The sequence below is a fragment of the Eubalaena glacialis genome, chromosome 1 (genome assembly GCF_028564815.1).
Source record: "Eubalaena glacialis isolate mEubGla1 chromosome 1, mEubGla1.1.hap2.+ XY, whole genome shotgun sequence".
NCBI lineage: Eukaryota > Metazoa > Chordata > Mammalia > Artiodactyla > Balaenidae > Eubalaena > Eubalaena glacialis.
Window position 1 is genome coordinate 144,226,730 of NC_083716.1, and position 24,809 is coordinate 144,251,538.

Here is a 24,809-nt window from a genome sequence, read left to right on the forward strand (position 1 = left end):
CCAAATATGTAACAGACAAGACCTCCTCCCTGCTCAGTGAACTGGACTCAACACCCCCTATTCACCGCACAAGAATATATCTGACTAGCAAGAATCTTAAAACCTATGTATTGATATCTCTCTGGAGTTGAATCAAGAGGGTGTAAAGCGGCATAAACACAGCAGGGAAAAGCAGCTCAACCCCATTATCAAAATAAATTACTTAAAATGAACGCCATAAAACAAAGAGAGAGAAATTCTTACAAAATCCGTTCGGAGGCTCTGATGCAACCTGGATTGACCATATCTAGACCCACAGCTGGATGAGACATAAGGCTGGACACTCTTGGGGCTGAGAGGTTTGGTGAGGTTGGGTGAGGAAACGCAGACCCTTTAAAGTAATACCGGGGGGTACCCACCCGATGGGTCCCAAATCTCCAGGTTCAAGGGCATCTTCCTACATTGAAAACGTGCATGGGAAACCCAGAAGATGGTACAGCGTGTGATCGGGAAAGGTTTCTAAAACGCACCTCATTTCTCCTCTCCTTGTGCTCGGGTTCACCATTCCAGCCGCTTTACTAACAATCTCCCTATTTGGAGAATCAGCACCTGGAACCTCCTGTTTGTTTCGTACAGGTTGCAATTTGTCCTGAGGATGAACGGGAAGAGGGGGAACCAACGAGAGACTAGCTCTAGGTGTTGGGACAGGCACAGGTCACTCTATTTCCCCATCAGGAAGAAGAATGAAGCACAGGCTCAGCCTGCCCCCCGGAACCAAAATAGGGCCTGAAGCAATCCTGCGCTTTTGCGGCCAGCTCCCAAAAAAGCGAGATGACAAATGGAGCTCAGGGCCACTGCAATTCACAAACCTGCAGAGTTATCAATGATAACTCTCGTCCACAAATATATTGAGGGAAGGCAACGAAGAGGATTTGAAAGCAAGGCAGAATTGCAGGAAACAGATTTCAGGAGGTAGATTCGACTCGCCTTTAAAGCACATGAAAAGCGGCAAAACGTTGACAATGATGCCCTTGGCCAAAAAGGGCGTATGCGTTTTTTCCTGAATATATTCAGGAAAAAACGCATACGCCCTTTTTGGCCAACCAAGCAAGCCGGAAGTGCAAATCAGCACTACAAAGAAGTCTCGCTTGCCATCGGTCAAAAGGGCCATGCTGCCAAAAGTGTAAACAACAGAAATTCAGGACAGGCCATGGAGACATGGGAGCCTTGCTACGCTGATGGGCAGGATGCCAATTGCCAACAGCCACTCTGGAGAAGTGTACGGTGTGTCCTGAAACATGTAATAAACACAGCTTACAGAGCATAGGGCACTTCCACTCATGGGCGTATAAATTGGGAAAACTACAAATCAACAAGACACAGGCACCCCAAAGTTTCGGGCTGCTCTGTGTACAAGAACCTCCACTTAGGTACACCTTAAACATGCCAGGAAAGAGAAAAATGGATAAAGAAGTTGTGGTACTTAGGCACAATGGAATATCACTCAGCCATGAAATCAATGTCATAAGGCTAGTAGCAGCATGATGAGTGGATTTAGGGACGAGGATTCTAAGTGAAATAAGTCACACAGAAAAAGACACTTATCCTAAGATATCACTTATAGAGGGCATGTCAAAATCGCTACACTTGAACTGAATTACAAAACAGAACAGAGTCACACATTTAGAAGACACACTATGGCTGCGTAATGGGAAAGGTGAGGTGGGGTGATGCATAAAACAAGGGTTTGAAATTAGCTCCCATACCGTTCCATAAGCCAAATATGTAACAGACAAGACCTCCTCCCTGCTCAGTGAACTGGACTCAACACCCCCTATTCACCGCACAAGAATATATCTGACTAGCAAGAATCTTAAAACCTATGTATTGATATCTCTCTGGAGTTGAATCAAGAGGGTGTAAAGCGGCATAAACACAGCAGGGAAAAGCAGCTCAACCCCATTATCAAAATAAATTACTTAAAATGAACGCCATAAAACAAAGACAGTGAAAGAGAGAGAAATTCTTACAAATCCGTTCGGAGGCTCTGATGCAACCTGGATTGACCATATCTAGACCCACAGCTGGATGAGACATAAGGCTGGACACTCTTGGGGCTGAGAGGTTTGGTGAGGTTGGGTGAGGAAACGCAGACCCTTTAAAGTAATACCGCGGGGTACCCACCCCATGGGTCCCAAATCTCCAGGTTCAAGGGCATCTTCCTACATTGAAAACGTGCATGGGAAACCCAGAAGATGGTACAGCGTGTGATCGGGAAAGGTTTCTAAAACGCACCTCATTTCTCCTCTCCTTGTGCTCGGGTTCGCCATTCCAGCCGCTTTACTAACAATCTCCCTACTTGGAGAATCAGCACCTTGAAGCTCCTGTTTGTTTCGTACAGGTTGCAATTTGTCCTGAGGATGAACGGGAAGAGGGGGAACCAACGAGAGACTAGCTCTAGGTGTTGGGACAGGCACAGGTCACTCTATTTCCCCATCAGGAAGAAGAATGAAGCACAGGCTCAGCCTGCCCCCCGGAACCAGAATAGGGCCTGAAGCAATCCTGCGCTTTTGCGGCCAGCTCCCAAAAAAGCGAGTTGACAAATGGAGCTCAGGGCCACTGCAATTCACAAACCTGCAGAGTTATCAATGATAACTCTCGTCCACAAATATATTGAGGGAAGGCAACGAAGAGGATTTGAAAGCAAGGCAGAATTGCAGGAAACAGATTTCAGGAGGTAGATTCGACTCGCCTTTAAAGCACATGAAAAGCGGCAAAACGTTGACAATGATGCCCTTGGCCAAAAAGGGCGTATGCGTTTTTTCCTGAATATATTCAGGAAAAAACGCATACGCCCTTTTTGGCCAACCAAGCAAGCCGGAAGTGCAAATCAGCACTACAAAGAAGTCTCGCTTGCCATCGGTCAAAAGGGCCACGCTGCAAAAAGAGTAAACACCAGAAATGCAGGACAGGCCATGGAGACATGGGAGACTTACTAGGCTGAGGGGTGGGATGTCAATTGCCAACAGCCACTCTGGAGAAGTGTACGGTGTGTCCTGAAACATGTAATAAACACAGCTTACAGAGCATAGGGCACTTCCACTCATGGGCGTATAAATTGGGAAAACTACAAATCAACAAGACACAGGCACCCCTACGTTTCGGGCTGCTCTGTGTACAAGAACCTCCACTTAGGTACACCTTAAACATGCCAGGAAAGAGAAAAATGGATAAAGAAGTTGTGGTACTTAGGCACAATGGAATATCACTCAGCCATGAAATCAATGTCATAAGGCTAGTAGCAGCATGATGAGTGGATTTAGGGACGAGGATTCTAAGCGAAATAAGTCACACAGAAAAAGACAGTTATCCTAAGATATCACTTATAGAGGGCATGTCAAAATCGCTACACTTGAACTGAATTACAAAACAGAACAGAGTCACATATTTAGAAGACACACTATGGCTGCTTAACGGGAAAGGTGAGGTGGGCTGATGCATAAAACAAGGGTTTGAAATTAGCTCCCATACCGTTCCATAAGCCAAATATGTAACAGACAAGACCTCCTCCCTGCTCAGTGAACTGGACTCAACACCCCCTATTCACCGCACAAGAATATATCTGACTAGCAAGAATCTTAAAACCTATGTATTGATATCTCTCTGGAGTTGAATCAAGAGGGTGTAAAGCGGCATAAACACAGCAGGGAAAAGCAGCTCAACCCCATTATCAAAATAAATTACTTAAAATGAACGCCATAAAACAAAGAGAGAGAAATTCTTACAAAATCCGTTCGGAGGCTCTGATGCAACCTGGATTGACCATATCTAGACGCACAGCTGGATGAGACATAAGGCTGGACACTCTTGGGGCTGAGAGGTTTGGTGAGGTTGGGTGAGGAAACGCAGACCCTATAAAGTAATACCGGCGGGTACCCACCCGATGGGTCCCAAATCTCCAGGTTCAAGGGCATCTTCCTACATTGAAAACGTGCATGGGAAACCCAGAAGATGGTACAGCGTGTGATCGGGAAAGGTTTCTAAAACGCACCTCATTTCTCCTCTCCTTGTGCTCGGGTTCACCATTTCAGCCGCTTTACTAACAATCTCCCTACTTGGAGAATCAGCACCTGGAACCTCCTGTTTGTTTCGTACAGGTTGCAATTTGTCCTGAGGATGAACGGGAAGAGGGGGAACCAACGAGAGACTAGCTCTAGGTGTTGGGACAGGCACAGGTCACTCTATTTCCCCATCAGGAAGAAGAATGAAGCACAGGCTCAGCCTGCCCCCCGGAACCAGAATAGGGCCTGAAGCAATCCTGCACTTTTGCGGCCAGCTCCCAAAAAAGCGAGATGACAAATGGAGCTCAGGGCCACTGCAATTCACAAACCTGCAGAGTTATCAATGATAACTCTCGTCCACAAATATATTGAGGGAAGGCAACGAAGAGGATTTGAAAGCAAGGCAGAATTGCAGGAAACAGATTTCAGGAGGTAGATTCGACTCGCCTTTAAAGCACATGAAAAGCAGCAAAACGTTGACAATGATGCCCTTGGCCAAAAAGGGCGTATGCGTTTTTTCCTGAATATATTCAGGAAAAAACGCATACGCCCTTTTTGGCCAACCAAGCAAGCCGGAAGTGCAAATCAGCACTACAAAGAAGTCTCGCTGGCCATCGTTCAAAAGGGCCATGCTGCCAAAAGTGTAAAAACCAGAAATTCAGGACAGGCCATGGAGACATGGGAGCCTTGCTACGCTGATGGGCAGGATGCCAATTGCCAACAGGCACTCTGGAGAAGTGTACGGTGTGTCCTGAAACATGTAATAAACACAGCTTACAGAGCATAGGGCACTTCCACTCATGGGCGTATAAATTGGGAAAACTAAAAATCAACAAGACACAGGCACCCCAAAGTTTCGGGCTGCTCTGTGTACAAGAACCTCCACTTAGGTACACCTTAAACATGCCAGGAAAGAGAAAAATGGATAAAGAAGTTGTGGTACTTAGGCACAATGGAATATCACTCAGCCATGAAATCAATGTCATAAGGCTAGTAGCAGCATGATGAGTGGATTTAGGGACGAGGATTCTAAGTGAAATAAGTCACACAGAAAAAGACACTTATCCTAAGATATCACTTATAGAGGGCATGTCAAAATCGCTACACTTGAACTGAATTACAAAACAGAACAGAGTCACACATTTAGAAGACACACTATGGCTGCTTAACAGGAAAGGTGAGGTGGGGTGATGCATAAAACAAGGGTTTGAAATTAGCTCCCATACCGTTCCATAAGCCAAATATGTAACAGACAAGACCTCCTCCCTGCTCAGTGAACTGGACTCAACACCCCCTATTCACCGCACAAGAATATATCTGACTAGCAAGAATCTTAAAACTTATGTATTGATATCTCTCTGGAGTTGAATCAAGAGGGTGTAAAGCGGCATAAACACAGCAGGGAAAAGCAGCTCAACCCCATTATCAAAATAAATTACTTAAAATGAACGCCATAAAACAAAGACAGTGAAAGAGAGAGAAATTCTTACAAAATCCGTTCGGAGGCTCTGATGCAACCTGGATTGACCATATCTAGACCCACAGCTGGATGAGACATAAGGCTGGACACTCTTGGGGCTGAGAGGTTTGGTGAGGTTGGGTGAGGAAACGCAGACCCTTTAAAGTAATACCGCGGGGTACCCACCCCATGGGTCCCAAATCTCCAGGTTCAAGGGCATCTTCCTACATTGAAAACGTGCATGGGAAACCCAGAAGATGGTACAGCGTGTGATCGGGAAAGGTTTCTAAAACGCACCTCATTTCTCCTCTCCTTGTGCTCGGGTTCGCCATTGCAGCCGCTTTACTAACAATCTCCCTACTTGGAGAATCAGCACCTGGAACCTCCTGTTTGTTTCGTACAGGTTGCAATTTGTCCTGAGGATGAACGGGAAGAGGGGGAACCAACGAGAGACTAGCTCTAGGTGTTGGGACAGGCACAGGTCACTCTATTTCCCCATCAGGAAGAAGAATGAAGCACAGGCTCAGCCTGCCCCCCGGAACCAGAATAGGGCCTGAAGCAATCCTGCGCTTTTGCGGCCAGCTCCCAAAAAAGTTAGTTGACAAATGGAGCTCAGGGCCACTGCAATTCACAAACCTGCAGAGTTATCAATGATAACTCTCGTCCACAAATATATTGAGGGAAGGCAATGAAGAGGATTTGAAAGCAAGGCAGAATTGCAGGAAACAGATTTCAGGAGGTAGATTCGACTCGCCTTTAAAGCACATGAAAAGCGGCAAAACGTTGACAATGATGCCCTTGGCCAAAAAGGGCGTATGCGTTTTTTCCTGAATATATTCAGGAAAAAACGCATACGCCCTTTTTGGCCAACCAAGCAAGCCGGAAGTGCAAATCAGCACTACAAAGAAGTCTCGCTTGCCATCGGTCAAAAGGGCCATGCTGCCAAAAGTGTAAAAACCAGAAATTCAGGACAGGCCATGGAGACATGGGAGCCTTGCTACGCTGATGGGCAGGATGCCAATTGCCAACAGCCACTCTGGAGAAGTGTACGGTGTGTCCTGAAACATGTAATAAACACAGCTTACAGAGCATAGGGCACTTCCACTCATGGGCGTATAAATTGGGAAAACTACAAATCAACAAGACACAGGCACCCCAAAGTTTCGGGCTGCTCTGTGTACAAGAACCTCCACTTAGGTACACCTTAAACATGCCAGGAAAGAGAAAAATGGATAAAGAAGTTGTGGTACTTAGGCACAATGGAATATCACTCAGCCATGAAATCAATGTCATAAGGCTAGTAGCAGCATGATGAGTGGATTTAGGGACGAGGATTCTAAGTGAAATAAGTCACACAGAAAAAGACACTTATCCTAAGATATCACTTATAGAGGGCATGTCAAAATCACTACACTTGAACTGAATTACAAAACAGAACAGAGTCACATATTTAGAAGACACACTATGGCTGCTTAACGGGAAAGGTGAGGTGGGGTGATGCATAAAACAAGGGTTTGAAATTAGCTCCCATACCGTTCCATAAGCCAAATATGTAACAGACAAGACCTCCTCCCTGCTCAGTGAACTGGACTCAACACCCCCTATTCACCGCACAAGAATATATCTGACTAGCAAGAATCTTAAAACCTATGTATTGATATCTCTCTGGAGTTGAATCAAGAGGGTGTAAAGCGGCATAAACACAGCAGGGAAAAGCAGCTCAACCCCATTATCAAAATAAATTACTTAAAATGAACGCCATAAAACAAAGACAGTGAAAGAGAGAGAAATTCTTACAAAATCCATTCGGAGGCTCTGATGCAACCTGGATTGACCATATCTAGACCCACAGCTGGATGAGACATAAGGCTGGACACTCTTGGGGCTGAGAGGTTTGGTGAGGTTGGGTGAGGAAACGCAGACCCTTTAAAGTAATACCGCGGGGTACCCACCCCATGGGTCCCAAATCTCCAGGTTCAAGGGCATCTTCCTACATTGAAAACGTGCATGGGAAACCCAGAAGATGGTACAGCGTGTGATCGGGAAAGGTTTCTAAAACGCACCTCATTTCTCCTCTCCTTGTGCTCGGGTTCGCCATTCCAGCCGCTTTACTAACAATCTCCCTACTTGGAGAATCAGCACCTTGAAGCTCCTGTTTGTTTCGTACAGGTTGCAATTTGTCCTGAGGATGAACGGGAAGAGGGGGAACCAACGAGAGACTAGCTCTAGGTGTTGGGACAGGCACAGGTCACTCTATTTCCCCATCAGGAAGAAGAATGAAGCACAGGCTCAGCCTGCCCCCCGGAACCAGAATAGGGCCTGAAGCAATCCTGCGCTTTTGCGGCCAGCTCCCAAAAAAGCGAGTTGACAAATGGAGCTCAGGGCCACTGCAATTCACAAACCTGCAGAGTTATCAATGATAACTCTCGTCCACAAATATATTGAGGGAAGGCAACGAAGAGGATTTGAAAGCAAGGCAGAATTGCAGGAAACAGATTTCAGGAGGTAGATTCGACTCGCCTTTAAAGCACATGAAAAGCGGCAAAACGTTGACAATGATGCCCTTGGCCAAAAAGGGCGTATGCGTTTTTTCCTGAATATATTCAGGAAAAAACGCATACGCCCTTTTTGGCCAACCAAGCAAGCCGGAAGTGCAAATCAGCACTACAAAGAAGTCTCGCTTGCCATCGGTCAAAAGGGCCACGCTGCAAAAAGAGTAAACACCAGAAATGCAGGACAGGCCATGGAGACATGGGAGACTTGCTAGGCTGAGGGGTGGGATGTCAATTGCCAACAGCCACTCTGGAGAAGTGTACGGTGTGTCCTGAAACATGTAATAAACACAGCTTACAGAGCATAGGGCACTTCCACTCATGGGCGTATAAATTGGGAAAACTAAAAATCAACAAGACACAGGCACCCCAAAGTTTCGGGCTGCTCTGTGTACAAGAACCTCCACTTAGGTACACCTTAAACATGCCAGGAAAGAGAAAAATGGATAAAGAAGTTGTGGTACTTAGGCACAATGGAATATCACTCAGCCATGAAATCAATGTCATAAGGCTAGTAGCAGCATGATGAGTGGATTTAGGGACGAGGATTCTAAGTGAAATAAGTCACACAGAAAAAGACACTTATCCTAAGATATCACTTATAGAGGGCATGTCAAAATCGCTACACTTGAACTGAATTACAAAACAGAACAGAGTCACATATTTAGAAGACACACTATGGCTGCTTAACGGGAAAGGTGAGGTGGGGTGATGCATAAAACAAGGGTTTGAAATTAGCTCCCATACCGTTCCATAAGCCAAATATGTAACAGACAAGACCTCCTCCCTGCTCAGTGAACTGGACTGAACACCCCCTATTCACCGCACAAGAATATATCTGACTAGCAAGAATCTTAAAACCTATGTATTGATATCTCTCTGGAGTTGAATCAAGAGGGTGTAAAGCGGCATAAACACAGCAGGGAAAAGCAGCTCAACCTCATTATCAAAATAAATTACTTAAAATGAACGCCATAAAACAAAGACAGTGAAAGAGAGAGAAATTCTTACAAAATCCGTTCGGAGGCTCTGATGCAACCTGGATTGACCATATCTAGACCCACAGCTGGATGAGACATAAGGCTGGACACTCTTGGGGCTGAGAGGTTTGGTGAGGTTGGGTGAGGAAACGCAGACCCTTTAAAGTAATACCGCGGGGTACCCACCCCATGGGTCCCAAATCTCCAGGTTCAAGGGCATCTTCCTACATTGAAAACCTGCATGGGAAACCCAGAAGATGGTACAGCGTGTGATCGGGAAAGGTTTCTAAAACGCACCTCATTTCTCCTCTCCTTGTACTCGGGTTCGCCATTGCAGCCGCTTTACTAACAATCTCCCTACTTGGAGAATCAGCACCTTGAAGCTCCTGTTTGTTTCGTACACGTTGCAATTTGTCCTGAGGATGAACGGGAAGAGGGGGAACCAACGAGAGACTAGCTCTAGGTGTTGGGACAGGCACAGGTCACTCTATTTCCCCATCAGGAAGAAGAATGAAGCACAGGCTCAGCCTGTCCTCCGGAACCAGAATAGGGCCTGAAGCAATCCTGCGCTTTTGCGGCCAGCTCCCAAAAAAGCGAGTTGACAAATGGAGCTCAGGGCCACTGCAATTCACAAACCTGCAGAGTTATCAATGATAACTCTCGTCCACAAATATATTGAGGGAAGGCAACGAAGAGGATTTGAAAGCAAGGCAGAATTGCAGGAAACAGATTTCAGGAGGTAGATTCGACTCGCCTTTAAAGCACATGAAAAGCGGCAAAACGTTGACAATGATGCCCTTGGCCAAAAAGGGCGTATGCGTTTTTTCCTGAATATATTCAGGAAAAAACGCATACGCCCTTTTTGGCCAACCAAGCAAGCCGGAAGTGCAAATCAGCACTACAAAGAAGTCTCGCTTGCCATCGGTCAAAAGGGCCATGCTGCCAAAAGTGTAAAAACCAGAAATTCAGGACAGGCCATGGAGACATGGGAGCCTTGCTACGCTGATGGGCAGGATGCCAATTGCCAACAGCCACTCTGGAGAAGTGTACGGTGTGTCCTGAAACATGTAATAAACACAGCTTACAGAGCATAAGGCACTTCCACTCATGGGTGTATAAATTGGGAAAACTACAAATCAACAAGACACAGGCACCCCAAAGTTTCGGGCTGCTCTGTGTACAAGAACCTCCACTTAGGTACACCTTAAACATGCCAGGAAAGAGAAAAATGGATAAAGAAGTTGTGGTACTTAGGCAGAATGGAATATCACTCAGCCATGAAATCAATGTCATAAGGCTAGTAGCAGCATGATGAGTGGATTTAGGGACGAGGATTCTAAGTGAAATAAGTCACACAGAAAAAGACAGTTATCCTAAGATATCACTTATAGAGGGCATGTCAAAATCACTACACTTGAACTGAATTACAAAACAGAACAGAGTCACATATTTAGAAGACACACTATGGCTGCTTAACGGGAAAGGTGAGGTGGGGTGATGCATAAAACAAGGGTTTGAAATTAGCTCCCATACCGTTCCATAAGCCAAATATGTAACAGACAAGACCTCCTCCCTGCTCAGTGAACTGGACTCAACACCCCCTATTCACCGCACAAGAATATATCTGACTAGCAAGAATCTTAAAACCTATGTATTGATATCTCTCTGGAGTTGAATCAAGAGGGTGTAAAGCGGCATAAACACAGCAGGGAAAAGCAGCTCAACCCCATTATCAAAATAAATTACTTAAAATGAACGCCATAAAACAAAGACAGTGAAAGAGAGAGAAATTCTTACAAAATCCGTTCGGAGGCTCTGATGCAACCTGGATTGACCATATCTAGACCCACAGCTGGATGAGACATAAGGCTGGACACTCTTGGGGCTGAGAGGTTTGGTGAGGTTGGGTGAGGAAACGCAGACCCTTTAAAGTAATACCGCGGGGTACCCACCCCATGGGTCCCAAATCTCCAGGTTCAAGGGCATCTTCCTACATTGAAAACGTGCATGGGAAACCCAGAAGATGGTACAGCGTGTGATCGGGAAAGGTTTCTAAAACGCACCTCATTTCTCCTCTCCTTGTGCTCGGGTTCGCCATTCCAGCCGCATTACTAGCAATCTCCTTACTTGGAGAATCAGCACCTTGAAGCTCCTGTTTGTTTCGTACAGGTTGCAATTTGTCCTGAGGATGAACGGGAAGAGGGGGAACCAACGAGAGACTAGCTCTAGGTGTTGGGACAGGCACAGGTCACTCTATTTCCCCATCAGGAAGAAGAATGAAGCACAGGCTCAGCCTGTCCTCCGGAACCAGAATAGGGCCTGAAGCAATCCTGCGCTTTTGCGGCCAGCTCCCAAAAAAGTTAGTTGACAAATGGAGCTCAGGGCCACTGCAATTCACAAACCTGCAGAGTTATCAATGATAACTCTCGTCCACAAATATATTGAGGGAAGGCAATGAAGAGGATTTGAAAGCAAGGCAGAATTGCAGGAAACAGATTTCAGGAGGTAGATTCGACTCGCCTTTAAAGCACATGAAAAGCGGCAAAACGTTGACAATGATGCCCTTGGCCAAAAAGGGCGTATGCGTTTTTTCCTGAATATATTCAGGAAAAAACGCATACGCCCTTTTTGGCCAACCAAGCAAGCCGGAAGTGCAAATCAGCACTACAAAGAAGTCTCGCTTGCCATCGGTCAAAAGGGCCATGCTGCCAAAAGTGTAAACAACAGAAATTCAGGACAGGCCATGGAGACATGGGAGCCTTGCTACGCTGATGGGCAGGATGCCAATTGCCAACAGCCACTCTGGAGAAGTGTACGGTGTGTCCTGAAACATGTAATAAACACAGCTTACAGAGCATAGGGCACTTCCACTCATGGGCGTATAAATTGGGAAAACTAAAAATCAACAAGACACAGGCACCCCAAAGTTTCGGGCTGCTCTGTGTACAAGAACCTCCACTTAGGTACACCTTAAACATGCCAGGAAAGAGAAAAATGGATAAAGAAGTTGTGGTACTTAGGCACATGGAATATCACTCAGCCATGAAATCAATGTCATAAGGCTAGTAGCAGCATGATGAGTGGATTTAGGGACGAGGATTCTAAGTGAAATAAGTCACACAGAAAAAGACACTTATCCTAAGATATCACTTATAGAGGGCATGTCAAAATCGCTACAATTGAACTGAATTACAAAACAGAACAGAGTCACACATTTAGAAGACACACTATGGCTGCGTAACGGGAAAGGTGAGGTGGGGTGATGCATAAAACAAGGGTTTGAAATTAGCTCCCATACCGTTCCATAAGCCAAATATGTAACAGACAAGACCTCCTCCCTGCTCAGTGAACTGGACTCAACACCCCCTATTCACCGCACAAGAATATATCTGACTAGCAAGAATCTTAAAACCTATGTATTGATATCTCTCTGGAGTTGAATCAAGAGGGTGTAAAGCGGCATAAACACAGCAGGGAAAAGCAGCTCAACCCCATTATCAAAATAAATTACTTAAAATGAACGCCATAAAACAAAGACAGTGAAAGAGAGAGAAATTCTTACAAATCCGTTCGGAGGCTCTGATGCAACCTGGATTGACCATATCTAGACCCACAGCTGGATGAGACATAAGGCTGGACACTCTTGGGGCTGAGAGGTTTGGTGAGGTTGGGTGAGGAAACGCAGACCCTTTAAAGTAATACCGCGGGGTACCCACCCCATGGGTCCCAAATCTCCAGGTTCAAGGGCATCTTCCTACATTGAAAACGTGCATGGGAAACCCAGAAGATGGTACAGCGTGTGATCGGGAAAGGTTTCTAAAACGCACCTCATTTCTCCTCTCCTTGTGCTCGGGTTCGCCATTCCAGCCGCTTTACTAACAATCTCCCTACTTGGAGAATCAGCACCTTGAAGCTCCTGTTTGTTTCGTACAGGTTGCAATTTGTCCTGAGGATGAACGGGAAGAGGGGGAACCAACGAGAGACTAGCTCTAGGTGTTGGGACAGGCACAGGTCACTCTATTTCCCCATCAGGAAGAAGAATGAAGCACAGGCTCAGCCTGCCCCCCGGAACCAGAATAGGGCCTGAAGCAATCCTGCGCTTTTGCGGCCAGCTCCCAAAAAAGCGAGTTGACAAATGGAGCTCAGGGCCACTGCAATTCACAAACCTGCAGAGTTATCAATGATAACTCTCGTCCACAAATATATTGAGGGAAGGCAACGAAGAGGATTTGAAAGCAAGGCAGAATTGCAGGAAACAGATTTCAGGAGGTAGATTCGACTCGCCTTTAAAGCACATGAAAAGCGGCAAAACGTTGACAATGATGCCCTTGGCCAAAAAGGGCGTATGCGTTTTTTCCTGAATATATTCAGGAAAAAACGCATACGCCCTTTTTGGCCAACCAAGCAAGCCGGAAGTGCAAATCAGCACTACAAAGAAGTCTCGCTTGCCATCTGTCAAAAGGGCCACGCTGCAAAAAGAGTAAACACCAGAAATGCAGGACAGGCCATGGAGACATGGGAGCCTTGCTAGGCTGAGGGGTGGGATGTCAATTGCCAACAGCCACTCTGGAGAAGTGTACGGTGTGTCCTGAAACATGTAATAAACACAGCTTACAGAGCATAGGGCACTTCCACTCATGGGCGTATAAATTGGGAAAACTAAAAATCAACAAGACACAGGCACCCCAAAGTTTCGGGCTGCTCTGTGTACAAGAACCTCCACTTAGGTACACCTTAAACATGCCAGGAAAGAGAAAAATGGATAAAGAAGTTGTGGTACTTAGGCACAATGGAATATCACTCAGCCATGAAATCAATGTCATAAGGCTAGTAGCAGCATGATGAGTGGATTTAGGGACGAGGATTCTAAGTGAAATAAGTCACACAGAAAAAGACACTTATCCTAAGATATCACTTATAGAGGGCATGTCAAAATCGCTACACTTGAAGTGAATTACAAAACAGAACAGAGTCACATATTTAGAAGACACACTATGGCTGCTTAACGGGAAAGGTGAGGTGGGGTGATGCATAAAACAAGGGTTTGAAATTAGCTCCCATACCGTTCCATAAGCCAAATATGTAACAGACAAGACCTCCTCCCTGCTCAGTGAACTGGACTCAACACCCCCTATTCACCGCACAAGAATATATCTGACTAGCAAGAATCTTAAAACCTATGTATTGATATCTCTCTGGAGTTGAATCAAGAGGGTGTAAAGCGGCATAAACACAGCAGGGAAAAGCAGCTCAACCCCATTATCAAAATAAATTACTTAAAATGAACGCCATAAAACAAAGAGAGAGAAATTCTTACAAAATCCGTTCGGAGGCTCTGATGCAACCTGGATTGACCATATCTAGACCCACAGCTGGATGAGACATAAGGCTGGACACTCTTGGGGCTGAGAGGTTTGGTGAGGTTGGGTGAGGAAACGCAGACCCTTTAAAGTAATACCGCGGGGTACCCACCCGATGGGTCCCAAATCTCCAGGTTCAAGGGCATCTTCCTACATTGAAAACGTGCATGGGAAACCCAGAAGATGGTACAGCGTGTGATCGGGAAAGGTTTCTAAAACGCACCTCATTTCTCCTCTCCTTGTGCTCGGGTTCACCATTCCAGCCGCTTTACTAACAATCTCCCTATTTGGAGAATCAGCACCTGGAACCTCCTGTTTGTTTCGTACAGGTTGCAATTTGTCCTGAGGATGAACGGGAAGAGGGGGAACCAACGAGAGACTAGCTCTAGGTGTTGGGACAGGCACAGGTCACTCTATTTCCCCATCAGGAAGAAGAATGAAGCACAGGCTCAGCCTGTCCTCCGGAACCAGAATAGGGCCTGAAGCAATCCTGCGCTTTTGCGGCCAGCTCCCAAAAAAGCGAGTTGACAAATGGAGCTCAGGGCCACTGCAATTCACAAACCTGCAGAGTTATCAATGATAACTCTCGTCCACAAATATATTGAGGGAAGGCAACGAAGAGGATTTGAAAGCAAGGCAGAATTGCAGGAAACAGATTTCAGGAGGTAGATTCGACTCGCCTTTAAAGCACATGAAAAGCGGCAAAACGTTGACAATGATGCCCTTGGCCAAAAAGGGCGTATGCGTTTTTTCCTGAATATATTCAGGAAAAAACGCATACGCCCTTTTTGGCCAACCAAGCAAGCCGGAAGTGCAAATCAGCACTACAAAGAAGTCTCGCTTGCCATCGGTCAAAAGGGCCATGCTGCCAAAAGTGTAAACAACAGAAATTCAGGACAGGCCATGGAGACATGGGAGCCTTGCTACGCTGATGGGCAGGATGCCAATTGCCAACAGCCACTCTGGAGAAGTGTACGGTGTGTCCTGAAACATGTAATAAACACAGCTTACAGAGCATAGGGCACTTCCACTCATGGGCGTATAAATTGGGAAAACTACAAATCAACAAGACACAGGCACCCCAAAGTTTCGGGCTGCTCTGTGTACAAGAACCTCCACTTAGGTACACCTTAAACATGCCAGGAAAGAGAAAAATGGATAAAGAAGTTGTGGTACTTAGGCACAATGGAATATCACTCAGCCATGAAATCAATGTCATAAGGCTAGTAGCAGCATGATGAGTGGATTTAGGGACGAGGATTCTAAGTGAAATAAGTCACACAGAAAAAGACACTTATCCTAAGATATCACTTATAGAGGGCATGTCAAAATCGCTACACTTGAACTGAATTACAAAACAGAACAGAGTCACACATTTAGAAGACACACTATGGCTGCGTAATGGGAAAGGTGAGGTGGGGTGATGCATAAAACAAGGGTTTGAAATTAGCTCCCATACCGTTCCATAAGCCAAATATGTAACAGACAAGACCTCCTCCCTGCTCAGTGAACTGGACTCAACACCCCCTATTCACCGCACAAGAATATATCTGACTAGCAAGAATCTTAAAACCTATGTATTGATATCTCTCTGGAGTTGAATCAAGAGGGTGTAAAGCGGCATAAACACAGCAGGGAAAAGCAGCTCAACCCCATTATCAAAATAAATTACTTAAAATGAACGCCATAAAACAAAGACAGTGAAAGAGAGAGAAATTCTTACAAATCCGTTCGGAGGCTCTGATGCAACCTGGATTGACCATATCTAGACCCACAGCTGGATGAGACATAAGGCTGGACACTCTTGGGGCTGAGAGGTTTGGTGAGGTTGGGTGAGGAAACGCAGACCCTTTAAAGTAATACCGCGGGGTACCCACCCCATGGGTCCCAAATCTCCAGGTTCAAGGGCATCTTCCTACATTGAAAACGTGCATGGGAAACCCAGAAGATGGTACAGCGTGTGATCGGGAAAGGTTTCTAAAACGCACCTCATTTCTCCTCTCCTTGTGCTCGGGTTCGCCATTCCAGCCGCTTTACTAACAATCTCCCTACTTGGAGAATCAGCACCTTGAAGCTCCTGTTTGTTTCGTACAGGTTGCAATTTGTCCTGAGGATGAACGGGAAGAGGGGGAACCAACGAGAGACTAGCTCTAGGTGTTGGGACAGGCACAGGTCACTCTATTTCCCCATCAGGAAGAAGAATGAAGCACAGGCTCAGCCTGCCCCCCGGAACCAGAATAGGGCCTGAAGCAATCCTGCGCTTTTGCGGCCAGCTCCCAAAAAAGCGAGTTGACAAATGGAGCTCAGGGCCACTGCAATTCACAAACCTGCAGAGTTATCAATGATAACTCTCGTCCACAAATATATTGAGGGAAGGCAACGAAGAGGATTTGAAAGCAAGGCAGAATTGCAGGAAACAGATTTCAGGAGGTAGATTCGACTCGCCTTTAAAGCACATGAAAAGCGGCAAAACGTTGACAATGATGCCCTTGGCCAAAAAGGGCGTATGCGTTTTTTCCTGAATATATTCAGGAAAAAACGCATACGCCCTTTTTGGCCAACCAAGCAAGCCGGAAGTGCAAATCAGCACTACAAAGAAGTCTCGCTTGCCATCGGTCAAAAGGGCCACGCTGCAAAAAGAGTAAACACCAGAAATGCAGGACAGGCCATGGAGACATGGGAGACTTACTAGGCTGAGGGGTGGGATGTCAATTGCCAACAGCCACTCTGGAGAAGTGTACGGTGTGTCCTGAAACATGTAATAAACACAGCTTACAGAGCATAGGGCACTTCCACTCATGGGCGTATAAATTGGGAAAACTACAAATCAACAAGACACAGGCACCCCTACGTTTCGGGCTGCTCTGTGTACAAGAACCTCCACTTAGGTACACCTTAAACATGCCAGGAAAGAGAAAAATGGATAAAGAAGTTGTGGTACTTAGGCACAATGGAATATCACTCAGCCATGAAATCAATGTCATAAGGCTAGTAGCAGCATGATGAGTGGATTTAGGGACGAGGATTCTAAGCGAAATAAGTCACACAGAAAAAGACAGTTATCCTAAGATATCACTTATAGAGGGCATGTCAAAATCGCTACACTTGAACTGAATTACAAAACAGAACAGAGTCACATATTTAGAAGACACACTATGGCTGCTTAACGGGAAAGGTGAGGTGGGCTGATGCATAAAACAAGGGTTTGAAATTAGCTCCCATACCGTTCCATAAGCCAAATATGTAACAGACAAGACCTCCTCCCTGCTCAGTGAACTGGACTCAACACCCCCTATTCACCGCACAAGAATATATCTGACTAGCAAGAATCTTAAAACCTATGTATTGATATCTCTCTGGAGTTGAATCAAGAGGGTGTAAAGCGGCATAAACACAGCAGGGAAAAGCAGCTCAACCCCATTATCAAAATAAATTACTTAAAATGAACGCCATAAAACAAAGAGAGAGAAATTCTTACAAAATCCGTTCGGAGGCTCTGATGCAACCTGGATTGACCATATCTAGACGCACAGCTGGATGAGACATAAGGCTGGACACTCTTGGGGCTGAGAGGTTTGGTGAGGTTGGGTGAGGAAACGCAGACCCTATAAAGTAATACCGGCGGGTACCCACCCGATGGGTCCCAAATCTCCAGGTTCAAGGGCATCTTGCTACATTGAAAACGTGCATGGGAAACCCAGAAGATGGTACAGCGTGTGATCGGGAAAGGTTTCTAAAACGCACCTCATTTCTCCTCTCCTTGTGCTCGGGTTCACCATTTCAGCCGCTTTACTAACAATCTCCCTACTTGGAGAATCAGCACCTGGAACCTCCTGTTTGTTTCGTACAGGTTGCAATTTGTCCTGAGGATGAACGGGAAGAGGGGGAACCAACGAGAGACTAGCTCTAGGTGTTGGGACAGGCACAGGTCACTCTATTTCCCCATCAGGAAGAAGAATGAAGCACAGGCTCAGCCTGCCCCCCGGAACCAGAATAGGGCCTGAAGCAATCCTGCACTTTTGCGGCCAGCTCCCAAAAAAGCGAGATGACAAATGGAGCTCAGGGCCACTGCAATTCACAAACCTGCAGAGTTATCAATGATAACTCTCGTCCACAAATATATTGAGGGAAGGCAACGAAGAGGATTTGAAAGCAAGGCAGAATTGCAGGAAACAGATTTCAGGAGGTAGATTCGACTCGCCTTTAAAGCACATGAAAAGCAGCAAAACGTTGACAATGATGCCCTTGGCCAAAAAGGGCGTATGCGTTTTTTCCTGAATATATTCAGGAAAAAACGCATACGCCCTTTTTGGCCAACCAAGCAAGCCGGAAGTGCAAATCAGCACTACAAAGAAGTCTCGCTGGCCATCGTTCAAAAGGGCCATGCTGCCAAAAGTGTAAAAACCAGAAATTCAGGACAGGCCATGGAGACATGGGAGCCTTGCTACGCTGATGGGCAGGATGCCAATTGCCAACAGGCACTCTGGAGAAGTGTACGGTGTGTCCTGAAACATGTAATAAACACAGCTTACAGAGCATAGGGCACTTCCACTCATGGGCGTATAAATTGGGAAAACTAAAAATCAACAAGACACAGGCACCCCAAAGTTTCGGGCTGCTCTGTGTACAAGAACCTCCACTTAGGTACACCTTAAACATGCCAGGAAAGAGAAAAATGGATAAAGAAGTTGTGGTACTTAGGCACAATGGAATATCACTCAGCCATGAAATCAATGTCATAAGGCTAGTAGCAGCATGATGAGTGGATTTAGGGACGAGGATTCTAAGTGAAATAAGTCACACAGAAAAAGACACTTATCCTAAGATATCACTTATAGAGGGCATGTCAAAATCGCTACACTTGAACTGAATTACAAAACAGAACAGAGTCACACATTTAGAAGACACACTATGGCTGCTTAACGGGAAAGGTGAGGTGGGGTGATGCATAAAACAAGGGTTTGAAATTAGCTCCCATACCGTTCCATAAGCCAAATATGTAACAGACAAGACCTCCTCCCTGCTCAGTGAACTGGACTCAACACCCCCTATTCACCGCACAAGAATATATCTGACTAGCAAGAATCTTAAAACTTATGTATTGATATCTCTCTGGAGTTGAATCAAGAGGGTGTAAAGCGGCATAAACACAGCAGGGAAAAGCAGCTCAACCCCATTATCAAAATAAATTACTTAAAATGAACGCCATAAAACAAAGACAGTGAAAGAGAGAGAAATTCTTACAAAATCCGTTCGGAGGCTCTGATGCAACCTGGATTGACCATATCTAGACCCACAGCTGGATGAGACATAAGGCTGGACACTCTTGGGGCTGAGAGGTTTGGTGAGGTTGGGTGAGGAAACGCAGACCCTTTAAAGTAATACCGCGGGGTACCCACCCCATGGGTCCCAAATCTCCAGGTTCAAGGGCATCTTCCTACATTGAAAACGTGCATGGGAAACCCAGAAGATGGTACAGCGTGTGATCGGGAAAGGTTTCTAAAACGCACCTCATTTCTCCTCTCCTTGTGCTCGGGTTCGCCATTGCAGCCGCTTTACTAACAATCTCCCTACTTGGAGAATCAGCACCTGGAACCTCCTGTTTGTTTCGTACAGGTTGCAATTTGTCCTGAGGATGAACGGGAAGAGGGGGAACCAACGAGAGACTAGCTCTAGGTGTTGGGACAGGCACAGGTCACTCTATTTCCCCATCAGGAAGAAGAATGAAGCACAGGCTCAGCCTGCCCCCCGGAACCAGAATAGGGCCTGAAGCAATCCTGCGCTTTTGCGGCCAGCTCCCAAAAAAGTTAGTTGACAAATGGAGCTCAGGGCCACTGCAATTCACAAACCTGCAGAGTTATCAATGATAACTCTCGTCCACAAATATATTGAGGGAAGGCAATGAAGAGGATTTGAAAGCAAGGCAGAATTGCAGGAAACAGATTTCAGGAGGTAGATTCGACTCGCCTTTAAAGCACATGAAAAGCGGCAAAACGTTGACAATGATGCCCTTGGCCAAAAAGGGCGTATGCGTTTTTTCCTGAATATATTCAGGAAAAAACGCATACGCCCTTTTTGGCCAACCAAGCAAGCCGGAAGTGCAAATCAGCACTACAAAGAAGTCTCGCTTGCCATCGGTCAAAAGGGCCATGCTGCCAAAAGTGTAAAAACCAGAAATTCAGGACAGGCCATGGAGACATGGGAGCCTTGCTACGCTGATGGGCAGGATGCCAATTGCCAACAGCCACTCTGGAGAAGTGTACGGTGTGTCCTGAAACATGTAATAAACACAGCTTACAGAGCATAGGGCACTTCCACTCATGGGCGTATAAATTGGGAAAACTACAAATCAACAAGACACAGGCACCCCAAAGTTTCGGGCTGCTCTGTGTACAAGAACCTCCACATAGGTACACCTTAAACATGCCAGGAAAGAGAAAAATGGATAAAGAAGTTGTGGTACTTAGGCACAATGGAATATCACTCAGCCATGAAATCAATGTCATAAGGCTAGTAGCAGCATGATGAGTGGATTTAGGGACGAGGATTCTAAGTGAAATAAGTCACACAGAAAAAGACACTTATCCTAAGATATCACTTATAGAGGGCATGTCAAAATCGCTACACTTGAACTGAATTACAAAACAGAACAGAGTCACATATTTAGAAGACACACTATGGCTGCTTAACGGGAAAGGTGAGGTGGGGTGATGCATAAAACAAGGGTTTGAAATTAGCTCCCATACCGTTCCATAAGCCAAATATGTAACAGACAAGACCTCCTCCCTGCTCAGTGAACTGGACTCAACACCCCCTATTCACCGCACAAGAATATATCTGACTAGCAAGAATCTTAAAACCTATGTATTGATATCTCTCTGGAGTTGAATCAAGAGGGTGTAAAGCGGCATAAACACAGCAGGGAAAAGCAGCTCAACCCCATTATCAAAATAAATTACTTAAAATGAACGCCATAAAACAAAGACAGTGAAAGAGAGAGAAATTCTTACAAAATCCGTTCGGAGGCTCTGATGCAACCTGGATTGACCATATCTAGACCCACAGCTGGATGAGACATAAGGCTGGACACTCTTGGGGCTGAGAGGTTTGGTGAGGTTGGGTGAGGAAACGCAGACCCTTTAAAGTAATACCGCGGGGTACCCACCCCATGGGTCCCAAATCTCCAGGCTCAAGGGCATCTTCCTACATTGAAAACGTGCATGGGAAACCCAGAAGATGGTACAGCGTGTGATCGGGAAAGGTTTCTAAAACGCACCTCATTTCTCCTCTCCTTGTGCTCGGGTTCGCCATTCCAGCCGCGTTACTAGCAATCTCCTTACTTGGAGAATCAGCACCTGGAACCTCCTGTTTCTTTCGTACAGGTTGCAATTTGTCCTGAGGATGAACGGGAAGACGGGGAACCAATGAGAGACTAGCTCTAGGTGTTGGGACAGGAACAGGTCACTCTATTTCCCCATCAGGAAGAAGAATGAAGCACAGGCTCAGCCTGCCCCCCGGAACCAGAATAGGGCCTGAAGCAATCCTGCGCTTTTGCGGCCAGCTCCCAAAAAAGCGAGTTGACAAATGGAGCTCAGGGCCACTGCAATTCACAAACCTGCAGAGTTATCAATGATAACTCTCGTCCACAAATATATTGAGGGAAGGCAACGAAGAGGATTTGAAAGCAAGGCAGAATTGCAGGAAACAGATTTCAGGAGGTAGATTCGACTCGCCTTTAAAGCACATGAAAAGCGGCAAAACGTTGACAATGATGCCCTTGGCCAAAAAGGGCGTATGCGTTTTTTCCTGAATATATTCAGGAAAAAACGCATACGCCCTTTTTGCCCAACCAAGCAAGCCGGAAGTGCAAATCAGCACTACAAAGAAGTCTCGCTTGCCATCGGTCAAAAGGGCCACGCGGCCAAAAGTGTAAAAACCAGAAATTCAGGACAGGCCATGGAGACATGGGAGCCTTGCTACGCTGATGGGCAGGATGCCAATTGCCAACAGCCACTCTGGAGAAGTGTACGGTGTGTCCTGAAACATGTAATAAACACAGCTTACAGAGCATAGGGCACTTCCACTCATGGGCGTATAAATTGGGAAAACTACAAATCAACAAGACACAGGCACCCCAAAGTTTCGGGCTGCTCTGTGTACAAGAACCTCCACTTAGGTACACCTTAAACATGCCAGGAAAGAGAAAAATGGATAAAGAAGTTGTGGTACTTAGGCACAATGGAATATCACTCAGCCATGAAATCAATGTCATAAGGCTAGTAGCAGCATGATGAGTGGATTTAGGGACGAGGATTCTAAGTGAAATAAGTCACACAGAAAAAGACACTTATCCTAAGATATCACTTATAGAGGGCATGTCAAAATCGCTACACTTGAACTGAATTACAAAACAGAACAGAGTCACATATTTAGAAGACACACTATGGCTGCTTAACGGGAAAGGTGAGGTGGGGTGATGCATAAAACAAGGGTTTGAAATTAGCTCCCATACCGTTCCATAAGCCAAATATGTAACAGACAAGACCTCCTCCCTGCTCAGTGAACTGGACTCAACACCCCCTATTCACCGCACAAGAATATATCTGACTAGCAAGAATCTTAAAACCTATGTATTGATATCTCTCTGGAGTTGAATCAAGAGGGTGTAAAGCGGCATAAACACAGCAGGGAAAAGCAGCTCAACCCCATTATCAAAATAAATTACTTAAAATGAACGCCATAAAACAAAGAGAGAGAAATTCTTACAAAATCCGTTCGGAGGCTCTGATGCAACCTGGATTGACCATATCTAGACCCACAGCTGGATGAGACATAAGGCTGGACACTCTTGGGGCTGAGAGGTTTGGTGAGGTTGGGTGAGGAAACGCAGACCCTTTAAAGTAATACCGGGGGGTACCCACCCGATGGGTCCCAAATCTCCAGGTTCAAGGGCATCTTCCTACATTGAAAACGTGCATGGGAAACCCAGAAGATGGTACAGCGTGTGATCGGGAAAGGTTTCTAAAACGCACCTCATTTCTCCTCTCCTTGTGCTCGGGTTCACCATTCCAGCCGCTTTACTAACAATCTCCCTACTTGGAGAATCAGCACCTGGAACCTCCTGTTTGTTTCGTACAGGTTGCAATTTGTCCTGAGGATGAACGGGAAGAGGGGGAACCAACGAGAGACTAGCTCTAGGTGTTGGGACAGGCACAGGTCACTCTATTTCCCCATCAGGAAGAAGAATGAAGCACAGGCTCAGCCTGCCCCCCGGAACCAGAATAGGGCCTGAAGCAATCCTGCGCTTTTGCGGCCAGCTCCCAAAAAAGCGAGATGACAAATGGAGCTCAGGGCCACTGCAATTCACAAACCTGCAGAGTTATCAATGATAACTCTCGTCCACAAATATATTGAGGGAAGGCAACGAAGAGGATTTGAAAGCAAGGCAGAATTGCAGGAAACAGATTTCAGGAGGTAGATTCGACTCGCCTTTAAAGCACATGAAAAGCGGCAAAACGTTGACAATGATGCCCTTGGCCAAAAAGGGCGTATGCGTTTTTTCCTGAATATATTCAGGAAAAAACGCATACGCCCTTTTTGGCCAACCAAGCAAGCCGGAAGTGCAAATCAGCACTACAAAGAAGTCTCGCTTGCCATCGGTCAAAAGGGCCATGCTGCCAAAAGTGTAAACAACAGAAATTCAGGACAGGCCATGGAGACATGGGAGCCTTGCTACGCTGATGGGCAGGATGCCAATTGCCAACAGCCACTCTGGAGAAGTGTACGGTGTGTCCTGAAACATGTAATAAACACAGCTTACAGAGCATAGGGCACTTCCACTCATGGGCGTATAAATTGGGAAAACTACAAATCAACAAGACACAGGCACCCCAAAGTTTCGGGCTGCTCTGTGTACAAGAACCTCCACTTAGGTACACCTTAAACATGCCAGGAAAGAGAAAAATGGATAAAGAAGTTGTGGTACTTAGGCACAATGGAATATCACTCAGCCATGAAATCAATGTCATAAGGCTAGTAGCAGCATGATGAGTGGATTTAGGGACGAGGATTCTAAGTGAAATAAGTCACACAGAAAAAGACACTTATCCTAAGATATCACTTATAGAGGGCATGTCAAAATCGCTACACTTGAACTGAATTACAAAACAGAACAGAGTCACACATTTAGAAGACACACTATGGCTGCGTAATGGGAAAGGTGAGGTGGGGTGATGCATAAAACAAGGGTTTGAAATTAGCTCCCATACCGTTCCATAAGCCAAATATGTAACAGACAAGACCTCCTCCCTGCTCAGTGAACTGGACTCAACACCCCCTATTCACCGCACAAGAATATATCTGACTAGCAAGAATCTTAAAACCTATGTATTGATATCTCTCTGGAGTTGAATCAAGAG